An 11,467-nucleotide genomic window follows, 5' to 3' on the forward strand; every position below is an offset into this window, starting at 1 on the left:
TTACAGAGACTGGTCACTTTGGTCAGGGTGTTTCAGCAGGGTCTTACAGCACAGTGTTCAGGAAGTGACCAACACATTCTAAGGTTTGAGCCATCCCTCACTACGTCCTGATTGGTCAACAGTGATGAATAGGGAACAATTTATGGTATAGCCTTGTTAGGACCTTGGCTGCATTCTTTAGCTTCATTGGTCCACTCAGGCAGTGGTTGGGGGAGTTAGGACATTTCTGGCATTCCTGTGGTCACTCCCTGGGGGGAGGGTGTCAGGCTGAAGATCCAGCTCTACAAGTATGGGTATAGTCAGTTCTGCTTTGTTCTTTCACTGGCACCTACTGAGAACTCAATCATCGGTTTTTCTGGTACTATTCCAGCTTGCCCTTCTTCATGGAGCATCAAAAAAGTGGAAAGAACACAGGTGTTAGATTCAGAAAGACCAGATTTGAGTCCCAGCTATGCCACTTACTAGCCATGTGACTAAGGGATGTGATCATTCCAAGCCTCGGTTTCACATTTGTAAAATGGGGTCAAGGGCAGTATCCCATCCTCACGCGAGGCTTTGAGAGAATTAAGGACACATTTTATGCAAAGAGAAGTGTCTGGCCCATAAGTGCTCCATAACAGATAGTCAGTACTGCTACTGGTTTGCTTCACCCCTTCCTCACCCCTCTTGAAGGGTCCTGGAATCTGAATTCACATGGAAGTCACAGTAGAGCAGAAAAACTACAGGGGTGAGGGAATGAGGGGAGTGTGGGGGAGGGGGAGGGGAGATAAGGAAGGGAAGGCTGAAGAACTTCCAGCAAAGTCCCCAGTTCCTTTCAGCCACCTTCCTCTGGCTGCTCCATCCAACTGACAGCTGGGGCCACTATTCCCTAGTTAGGGAGGCTGCCAAGACAGGGACAGGAAGCTGGACAGCGGTTTGAATCCATCCAATCTTCCTGTGTTTGTCTGTCTGTCTGAACCCCACTGGGCTTCCTCTGCACGTCCCTGCCAGGCTGAGGGGGTCAGGAGGCTGACAGTATGACTCACAGCTGTTCTTATCTGGGCTTCCATCCTCACCCAGAGCCCAAAGGCCTGGAGGGAGGCCGCTGGTCACCACCCAACATTCAATGAAAATGAGGACTTTTGACTAACCAGGGGATTTATAAAGGGAAGAGGGAGAAAAGGGAAGAGGGGGTTGGCAGGTTGGGTGCAGAGAGAGGCCCACTTCCTACATGGTGGAGGAGCCGATGACGTAGCGCCGCAGCAGTTGGCTTTCCACTTTAGAGAATGACAGCTAGCACTCCTGTCATTTATAACTCACCGTGGGACAGGTCTGCGTGTAGGAAGAGAATTCCAAAAACAAATCTGCTTATTTTCCAAGTACAAATTATCAGCCGCAAATCCCCTTCCCAACAACCCACCAGTGTGGCCAGTGGTCCTAGCACGCTGCCTAAGTCACCTGAGCAATCTGGGGACGCCCTTCTGTAGCCAGGTCCCGCCAGCAGCCAGCACCAACCCGGGCTCAGGCTGCAAAATCCCCAGGAAACCCCAGCGCCCAGCGGAGCCCCCGCCGACCCAGGCACCTTGGCTTCCTGGAGCCTCCGCCCCCTGGGCAGCGGAGCTGGCCCTTAAGTAGGTGGGGAATTGACCAAGGAAGCTTGCCAGCTGCCAAAATGCAGTTCACGTGTTAGAATTCATAAGCCTAAAAAGCACCATTCAACCCCAACGCCTTCAATGAACCGAGAAGGAAACAGACCCCGAGAAGGAGCGAAAGTTGCCCAAGGTAACACAGTGAGTGGGCAAAAAAGTCAGACTAGCACCCGGGAGGGCTCCGAGTGGCAGCCGGACAGGGAGCGCGACCCGCCGCCTTCAGAATCCTCTAACCCGCGGCCGAAGCCAGGTGTGTAACCCTCAACCCCGGTTACCTTCCGCCAACCCGGGGGCAGGAGCCTCCTCTTCCCTGCCGGGCGCTGGCGGCTCTGCCTGACTCGCCAGGCCAGACGGGCTTCCAGATGTAGCCCCACAACTGTCAGCTCAGGGCTGAGTGCTGGCCCCTCTCATGGGCGCTGGCACTGGCAGGGGTGGCGGGCGGTGCTGGGGCTCCCAGGAGCAGCCGCCAATGGAGCAGATCCTGCTCCCTCCGCCCTCGCCTCCCAAGGGCCCCAGCTCCCTTCCTGCCATTTGCCCACATTTTCCAGCCTCTTATCACTTTGCTGCTCCTTCTGAGCCCTCAGGGTCCTTCTGCCCAGCCTTCTCCAGGGCACATGAACCCCGTAAAAGCTTTTTTTTTTTTTTCTGCTCAGAGTGCAGCGCTGTTATGTTGTGACCACTGTGCGTTAAGGGACTTGGAGCAGGAGAGCGGGGAGCACTCCGCTCATTTGGGGTCAGCCATCCAGCAGGGACAACTGTGCTGAGTGGTGTGGAGCCTGGTGATCCCAACAAGATGCTTCACCTGCTCTGGGCACCAGTTTGCTCACGAGTAAATAGATAACAAATAACTCCCAGGTTGTTGAGAGGATTCAATGAGGTGATGCTTTACATTTCTAATAAACACCGGGATCAATGGTGAATGCAGTTGTAGGGCCTGAGCCCGCCCAAGGGGTCGGCAGTGAGGACTGGCAGGATGCTGAAAGGTGCTGGCTGGTGTGAGGCATACCTATAAATGCAATGTGATATTACAGCCAACTTGAAAAAATTACTGATGATGTGGCAGACCAGGCAAACTTCTGAAATTGGTGAACCTTAAGGCCTTCTCCCATCTTCCCAGTTGGTGCTGTCCATCCAACTAAAGGTGGTCCAGGTCAGCATTGGATTCTTCCAAAGATCTTCCTTCTCCCAGACTTACAAATGCAGCATTCCAAGTGCTGGAGGCAGGACTGCTAACGTGCTTAGGAATCCATGCACTGTGTTAACGTGGGTACTCTAGCTTTCACCCAAACTTGTGGAGTCTGCTGTGTCCCTGTGCAGGGTGAGCACTCAGCATGCAGAAGGGGATCAAGCTGCTTGTCTTGCCTTTGGTGAGACAAACTTGCAAATAATTTCTACTTAGGGTAATGAGTACTTTGAAACTACAAAGTGTTTAATAGTCACACTGGACGAATAGGACAAGAAAAGCTTAATTAAGATGTGGCCAAGGTAAGTCTTGAGGGGGGGGGGCTATAACTTAGGTGGGATGGAAGCAGGAGAGAGCAGTGGGTGCAGGCAGGCAGGGAAGGCATGGAGAGATGCCTGTCATATATAGTGGCTGTGTGACAGGCAGGCAGAGATGAAGCTAAGGTGATCCATACAGATGGGGTGGCGTGCCTGCGGGAAGCAGCTGTATCCTGTTGGTGATGGCTGCTGGTGAGAGATTTTAAGCAGAGGGGTAGCATGGCCTCATTTGCTTTGGTATCTCACTTCCAGTGTTGATAGCACCTTCCTTTGTTATCTCCTGTGCTATACCAGCACGGCCAAGGGTGATCCCGAGTGGGGGTGGTGGTGGTGAAAGAATTGAGAAAAGACAGATAAGAGAATGATAGCTGGGTCTCAGTGGGACGCTGCCTCCCTGGTGAGGAGACAACGACCATGCCCACAAGCCCGGTCTTTATTTTATAGCAGATGCCACGAGGTAAAGTAGGGGCATGATCAAGCTGTTTACAGCATTCTCCTGAGTTTCAACCATACTCAACTATATGCACATGAACTCTAGCACAAGGCACATGGGGCCACGTGTTCGCACTATAGGTTCAATCTGACAACCACAGTTGTTGGCTATGATTGTGCTGGGAGGGCCCTGCCCTCCAGCTGGGACTTGCACGTGGCAATGAGAGGACCCTGTCCTTTCATTAGTCTGAGGCTTGAACATGGCCAAAACACTGTAGCCGCGCCCCACATATTCCCCCTTTACTTTTGTTTTTAAACACGCCCATTTACACTATCCAAAAAACTCTAAACAAATTATTCAGCATCATCAAAACATCAAAACAAACCCCTGGCTGTTAACAAAACCATAAACAGCAATGTTAACAAGAGAACAAAATTCTGGCTACTAACAAAGCAATCCCAATGAAAATCAAACTACAAACATGTTAACGTTTTCAGGATATCTTACTCAAAGTCCTTAGATTTAGCTCCACAAGATTTTACAGAAAACTGACAGTTCAACAATGCTAGCATAGCTTCCACTTGCTTTTCTAACATCTGCTTGGCCTCAGTTGTCATCTTGTTCAGCTGACTCCATGCTGATATCTCTGTCACTAGCGTAGTAAGATGACGCCGATGCAAAGATGTCCTTGATGCAAAACCAGTCCCCTGGTCAGGCTGTTTGGACGGTTGACCTCGACACTGAGTCTGCACCAGTACCAGTCAAATCATCCCTGTCCACACAGGTGGAAGTCTGGTCCCTTCTCAGCCTCTTTCTTTATCCGCAGCTGCATGGAAAGGAGCAACCCTCAGTCCTGCAGAGCTGGAGACTTCCCACTCTGAGTCTGGCATCTCACACAGACTCAAAGTCCCAGGGATCTATCAGTTCACACATGCAAAGATAACCAAAGCCTAGAAACAATGCAGCTGCTGCAAGAGCTTGCAATCTAAGTCTAAAACAAAATTACTTCCTTAAACAGCATCAACCACAGCCATCTTCTGCTTTACAGTAGCTTAAACAAAACCTAGGAGATTGCCACTTTATTTTGTATTTCCTAATTATTTTCTTACCGCTTATTTTCTACCACTTATTTCTCTATTTCTACTTTCTTTCTATTGTTACTTTATTTCTACCACATTTTTTTTTTTTTTACTTATTTCTCTATCTCTAACTATGAGCTACAGTGGGCCTTGACTTACCAGTGTCCCGACTAAGGAGTTTTTTGAGATACCAGATGTCTCTCGCAGGTTTTTTTGCTTTGAGTTGACAGAGTAATTTGAGTTAATGAGCTCCTTAACGAGCATGGTCTCCGAAAGAAATAAACTTGTAAGTCAAGGCCCCACTTATAGGTCGGCTTGGCTGCCCCTGCCTAAACCTTCCTGGGTTGCAACCCTCTGCTGGCTTCTATATTCCTACAACTTATTTCCTACTCTCTATTTCTATGGCTTATTTTCAACTGCTTACTTTTCTGTTGATCTCATCATTTCTACAGCTTATTTTTTAAACCAATAGGTATAGCAAAACCAAACTTAGTCCTCGGTTTTGGCTGCACAAGATTTTATAGAAAACTGGCAGCTAACCAATGCTAACGTAGCCATAAACATGACTGAAGGAGTAGCTTCCACTCCTTGTTTTTCTGATATTTGCTGGGCCTCAGTTTTAGCTTCTTCAACTGACCCCATGTTGGCACCTCAGCCCCTAGTGTAGCCTTTGTTTTCTTTTTCTTCCTCTTTGCTGTCATCGGGGCAACTCTCAGTCCCTTGAACGGAGGAACAAGGAGCTTCTCTGAGTCCATTGTGGTGTCGCATGTACCGTTCTGGCAAACAAATTGGCTGCACTGCTCCTTCTGGAAAGACACAAACACAACCTCTTCCCCACATCATTACTGGATCTGGTCCGAACCATCGTCCAGTTTGTAAGTCTTTCCACCGGGCTAACCCAGAGGAGGCTATTGTGCTGGAGGCCTGATTCCTTTCAGCTGCTGGACGACCCTCTGCATCACAATTCAAAAAGTTTGACATATATAGCATGACTGAGTTTATTTTGAGGTGACACGTAAGATCCATCCCCCCCCTTTATTTTTAGTAATTGCATTTTGAAAGTAGGATTGGCTCTTTCCACTACTGCTTGCCCTTGAGGGTCATAAGTAATACCAGTTTTATGACAAATTTGATACTGTTGACAAAACTGCTGAAAAGTGGAACTATTGTATGCGGGTCCATTGTCTGTTTTCAGCTCTAAGGGAGAACCTAGCACGCAAAGGTGGCTAAGCAATGATTGATTACATGCTTGGCGCTTTCTCCTGTTTGGGGAGTCGCAAAAATAAAGAGAGATCAGGTACCTATGGTAACATGTGCCTATCTCTGCGTACCAAATTCTGGAGGATGGGTGACATCCATTTGCCAGATTTGATTAGGTTAAGACTCCTAGGATTAACCCCTAATGATTGTACAGGGCAATGAATTATACACTGATCACACTACTTAACAATTTGATGAGCTTGCTCCCGAGAAATATGGAATTGTTTACACAGGGCAGCATTTTGATGATGCAAAGCATGGGAGGGCTGTGCAAGAGAAAATGGCATCTTCTCTTGCACCACAGCAAGGAGGCGATCAATAGCCTAATAGCCATAGCTAACGGACCACGGAGACCTGAATGAGGTCGAATATGGCCAATAAGGCAGGGAAATTGTCATTCTCTAGTGACTTTTTGAAGGCTGAAAAATAAATTAAAAAGTCCCTCTGAATTAGTATGCCCTATAGTAGCTGTCTCTATAATTTTGGCCATACTTACCACGTAGGCACTATCACTATACCAGTTGATAGGCTCTGTAGCAAAATCTATCAAAGCATAGACAAGGGCTTGTATTTCTACCCATTGTGCTGAAGTAGAAGGGGTTTGACAGACCTTGGCACCTCTGTTGCATTAATATCCAGCTTTTCCAGAACTAGATGCATCTGTAAAAATGGTTAATGCTTGAGGTATAGGTTGTGATTTTATTATCATTGGGAAGATGAAGATAGTATGAAAGAAATTGTAAAATTTTATTTGCTGGATAGTGGCTATCAATCTGTCCACAGTAATTAGCAACTGAAACTTGCCAACTTGTTGACCGTTGCCAGAGCCACTCTTGCTGTATGGCTCAGGTTCTCAGCCCACCAACTGGCCCAATCCAAGACGGCCTCGAGCAATCAACTGCGACACTGAATCATGACAGGGAGTGAATACCTTAGTTGGAGAATGAGCCAGGTGTAGCCATTCAATGACTCTAGCATCTTGCCAAATAACCACAGTGGGTGTATGTATAGTGGGAAAAATTAAAACTTGTAAAGGAAGGGAGTAATCAATTCTAGTAAGCTGTGCCGAATTTAGGGCACCCTCGAATTTATGTAGGGCTGTCCTGGCTTTCTCTGTCAAACAGCGTGGGGCTGTTGGAGATGGATTGCCCCTGAGTACATGAAATAAAGGGCTTATGTCGGCTGTACTTGGTTTTAAAACAGGTCGAACCCAATTAATGTCTCCTAATAATTTTTGGAAGTCATTTAAGTAAAGTGTCAGTCTGAATTTGAATTTTCTGAGGTCTTATTTTTTGTCCTTCAATAATGCTACCAAGGTAAGAAAAAGGAAATGTTCTTTCAACCTTTTCAGGTGCTATGCATAATCCAGCACAGCACAAGGAATCCTGCAAATCTATATAAATGGTATTTAAGAGCATCTCATGTTTATGAGCTAAGAGAATATCACCCATATAATGAATAATATAAGCCTCAGAATATTTTTCCCTTATAGGATGTATGGCAGCAGCCACAAATTCCTGACATAAGGTAGGTCTATTAGCATGCCTTGAGGCAATATTTTCCACTGATACCTTTTCATGGGTCCATTGAAATTTATTGTAGGGACATTAAATGCAAATCTTTTTCTATCCTCAGGGTGGAGAGGAATAGTAAAAAAAAAAACACAAAAAACAGTCTTTTAGATCTAATACCAATAAATGATACTGCAATGGGATACCTGTGGGGGATATTAACCCCGATTGAAGGGATCCCATCACCTCCATGGTCTTATTAACTGCCCTCAGGTGTTGCAATAGTCTCCATTCACCAGACTTCTTCTTTATCACAAATATGGGTGTGTTCCATGGACTGTGAGTGGATTCAATATGCCCTGCCTCAAGTTATACTTGAACCAATTCTTCTGCAGCTTTTAATTTTTCTCCTAATAGGGGCCATTGATCAAACCAGATAGGGGTATCTGTAAGCCAGGTAATTTTAGCTGTTGTACGCTGCTGGATCAGAGAAATGATCAAGGCCCCTGTTGAAAATCCTGGTAACCCAATTCATGCCTCTCCCTTTTAACAGACATTGGGATAGAAAACAGCCTTTCTTGCTGCTTCTTTCCCTGCCTCTTTTGGGGGTGAAATTCTTGACCAGAAGTAGAAATAGAACTAGGACTTGTTTTTAAAACTTCCATTTGTTCTAACATCGCTCGACCCCATATATTGACAGGTAAATATTGCAATACGTAAGGTTTAAAATAACCTGTATTTCCATTTGGATCTTCCCATCGAAGGAGTTGAGCACTCTGTAGAGGTTGAGTAACATGCCCTACTCCGTGCAATTCAGAAGCTGCGGGATTTAAGGGCCAAGCCTGAGGCCAGTGTCTAAAGGCAATGACTGATACATCAGCTCCGCTGTCTATAATCCCTTTAAAAGTGAAAGGGCGAGGGCTAGGCCCTCCACCTTGCCCCAGGGTAAGTGCTCCATCTTACCTTGGCTACGTGCTTGGCAAGGAGCTTCTTCCCGGAAGTCTAAGCCTCTGCTAGCCACACCTAGGAACAAGACACAGACTTGTGCCTGGCCAATCGGCAGAGCACAGTCCTTTCTCCTCCCCTTCCTCCAACTCCCCCTATATAACCCGTCTCCACACAGAGTTATCTCTCTCTGCTTCCTGTCGCTGCGTCGGCAAGGTGGGGGAGCCGAGCTAGCTCGAATAAAGACTCTTATGCTTTTGCATCGGACTGGCTGGCTCCCTGATGTGGTTTCTTGGGGATCCTGAAATCTGGGCATAACAAAAAGGTTTCCTATTAATTTTTAGTTCTAATTCAGGCCGATCTTGCTTAACTATTCTTGCCCACTATACAGCGTCATTGGATCCAAACCCCACTGCACCACAGGGTCGACCGGTTAAAGGCTACCCTTCTACATAATTTGGCAGAAGGAAAATTTGTGCCATTTTTGTTTCTGGTAATACCTGAATGACAGTATTGATTGTTTGTGCTATTACTTTAATTTCTTCAGTATAGTCCTGGTCTGTTACCCCAGGGAGAACTTGAAATCCTTTTAATGTTAAACTGCTTCTCCCTAAAATTAGTCCCATCTTGCCTGCAAGAAGGGGACCATGCACTCCCGTAGTAATGGCCTGAGGCCCCATTTCAGGTGTTAGTACACATCTGGAGGTAGGATAGAGGTCCATTCCTGCGCTTCCCAGGGTAGTAAGGTAAAGGTCTCCGATGGTTGGCTTTGGGACCAAGCCGCCTGGAAAGGCTGAAGTGGTGTCAAAGATATGACCCCTACTGTTGGGTGGGGCTGGGGCTGGCCCCTCTTGAAATTTCCCTTCCTATAGGGTATTGAATTATCATTAACTTCAGTCCATGAGTAACATTCATTTATCCAATGCTTTCCTCTCCTGCATCTTGGACATAGTCCAGGCTGCCTATTTCCACTTTCCATAGCCTTCTGACCTCCATTTCTGACATTGCATTCGTTTTTTTTGTTTGTTTTTTACTGCATTTCTGTGAAATGTGTCCCCCACCACCCTCCCATAGCCATATCCCTGGAGGCATCTCCCTGCAGAAAGCAGATTACTGACTGCCTGGGGCTAGGGCTGGGGCTGGAGGACAGATAGGGGCACTGGAAAAGGGAGGCAACAGTTAATAGGTATGAGTTTAAAGTCCTACAATTGACTCCTTTCTGAGGGGGTGTGGCTAGGGCGTGGAGAGCGTGGCTGGAATCTAGGGCAGACCTAGCCAGCTTAAAACCCTGCTGAGGCTTAGTGGCCCAGGCTGTTAAGCCTGGAGGCATGGAGGAATGCGCTTGCCTCTGCAGCTTGGGCTCTTCCAGGGGATTTCCCTGTGATCAGGAGTGCCAGGGCCCAGCCTAGATTCAGAGGCCAAGGGCAAGCGCTGTCTTCAGGAGTGCCAGGGCACAGCTGAGACTGCAGCCGCCAAGGGCAAGTGCTTTCAGCAGGAGTGCGGGGGCCCAGCGGAGATTGTGGCAGCTAGATCATTGCTATAGAACACTGTTGAGTGTAGTGGTGGATGGCTTATGCATTGCTGCTTGGACGTGCAGGCCTTCCTTTAACACTCATGTGGATGACCCAGTGCAGTTCGAGCCCTGCTTTAGAATTCGCCACCTGCAGATTCAAAAGGACAGGTTCAGCATCCAGTGTGTCAAGAGAGACCACCAAAAGGATTCACCATCGCGGCTTAGGGGAGAACAGGGGTGAGTGCTGTTGGTGGAGGACTTTCTGCTTTATAACCTCCTGACCTACTTCCGAGTCTACCTCCCGCTGAGCCATGCGGAAGACCTCATTAGGCCAGGCCTCTTCCAATGCGTATACTATCACGACAGCCTAAAGATTGTCATGCTCAGCTTCCATGGGAAGTATGCCAGGGTCACCAACATCACGGGACAGGCCATGAACACTAAGTTAGATATCCACCTCATGCGCCGCATCCACCATTCAGATGGCGAGATCTTCCGCAACTTCAACGACCTCTCCCGCGTGGTCCAGGAGATTGACGAGCAGGTGATCCGGGAGCAGCAGCAGGAGCAGCAAGAAGACAGGATGGAGGAAAGCCAGGGCCATGGTTGGCAGAGCCCTGCCCAGCCCAACTTCTGGGAGTCCAGGGCTGCAGCTTCGGAGGAGCAGCCTGTTTCGTTTGTTCTGCCTGAGGGCATGGGCTCAAGAGACCAGAATTACCCCCGAACCTGCAGGATGTGTTTCTATGGCGTGGAAGCTACTAATGTTACCTCACCTACGTTCATCTGCGCCACATGCCGCCCTGGAGTCTTCATCTTGTTCGATGAGAACCACTTCGGGTTCATCTGGATGGAGGCAAAATACTTCATCCTGTTCGGCAGAGTCCAGAACAACTTCCAGAATGTGGAGGCACCATCCCAGCGGGTCTTCCTGGAGATGCTGTTGCACATGAAGTCCGGGCCCCCTGGGAGGAACAGCTTGCATGCACTTTGAAGATTTGACCTTTTGACCTTGTTAAAAAAACCCAAAAACCCTCCTTTTAAAATAAAATAAAAACTCCTAAAAAATAAAAAACAGCTCATTTAATTAAAAACTTCGTTTCAAAAATAAACTCATTTAAAAAAAATTCAAAAACTCCTTAAAAAAACCCTCCTTAAAAACAAACAAACAAACAAACAAACAAAAAATCACCTCCTTACAAATGACATTGATCCAGCCTTTCAAGGTGCAGATGATTCGCAAGCCCATGTGACCCGGCCCGGACTTGGTCTCTGCGCAGGGGCCTGACCATCCATCCAGAGAGGGAGGTGGGTGGGGGTTCGACCACAGGGCCCAGCCCAAGACGGGCCGAAGAGCCCGTCCTGCCCTTTGCTGGTCGAGAAGCGGCACTGCAAGCCACTCTCCTGCAGCCACCTCAGGGGAAGGCAGAGCCGGGTGCCTGCACTTGACCTGACCAGGGAAGGACAAGCAGGGGCCGCGCTCTCTATGAGAAGGCAGGGGCTGAAGGGTGCTCATGGATGCCCACGGGCCATTCAAATCAAGAAGTGTCCGCTACGGGGCTCCAGTGGCGCAATCGGTTAGCGCGCAGTACTTATAAGAA

This window comes from Myotis yumanensis, unplaced genomic scaffold (genome assembly GCF_028538775.1).
Source record: "Myotis yumanensis isolate MYYU_CA2020_CCGP unplaced genomic scaffold, mMyoYum1.0.hap1 SCAF_15, whole genome shotgun sequence".
Classification (NCBI taxonomy): domain Eukaryota; kingdom Metazoa; phylum Chordata; class Mammalia; order Chiroptera; family Vespertilionidae; genus Myotis; species Myotis yumanensis.